At 34.1% G+C, this 399-nt stretch overlaps 1 long non-coding RNA gene across 1 annotated transcript; it reads left to right on the forward strand.

The window, feature by feature from the left end:
* Positions 1-10: 10 nt before the first annotated feature.
* Positions 11-382, forward strand: LOC113745451 (uncharacterized). The gene is made up of 2 exons (XR_003462150.1): positions 11-84; positions 180-382. It is a non-coding gene; the product is annotated as an uncharacterized LOC113745451 (long non-coding RNA).
* Positions 383-399: the final 17 nt, after the last annotated feature.

A 399-nucleotide genomic window follows, 5' to 3' on the forward strand; every position in this document is an offset into this window, starting at 1 on the left:
TTTCTGACCTTACAGCTGTCAGCGGTTCTGAGGAACCACTGTTTCCAGAAATCAGGAAACCCTGAGAAGGTGGATACTTAGTAGGTAATACTTGATAAATATTTGTTTTATTTATAGACATGTGCCACACCCATTTTATAACATTTATGGTAATTCTATTTGTTGTTTTGTCTCTTTAGGTTCATGAATAAATTCTGCACTGGAAAAAGGAGCGGTGCCACCACATTCTCTCTGTAAACTGGGAGTTCATTGGTTATTCATCATCATATCATGAACTGATAGAATCAGGGTTGTGAATCTAGTAATAGATGCTTATTGATTGGAGTACAAAGAAAACTAATCTGGAAAATAAGTTGACAAATATTTTATAAACATTATCAAACATAAACGGTGACAAAT

The sequence above is a fragment of the Larimichthys crocea genome, unplaced genomic scaffold, assembly GCF_000972845.2.
Source record: "Larimichthys crocea isolate SSNF unplaced genomic scaffold, L_crocea_2.0 scaffold773, whole genome shotgun sequence".
Lineage (NCBI taxonomy): Eukaryota > Metazoa > Chordata > Actinopteri > Sciaenidae > Larimichthys > Larimichthys crocea.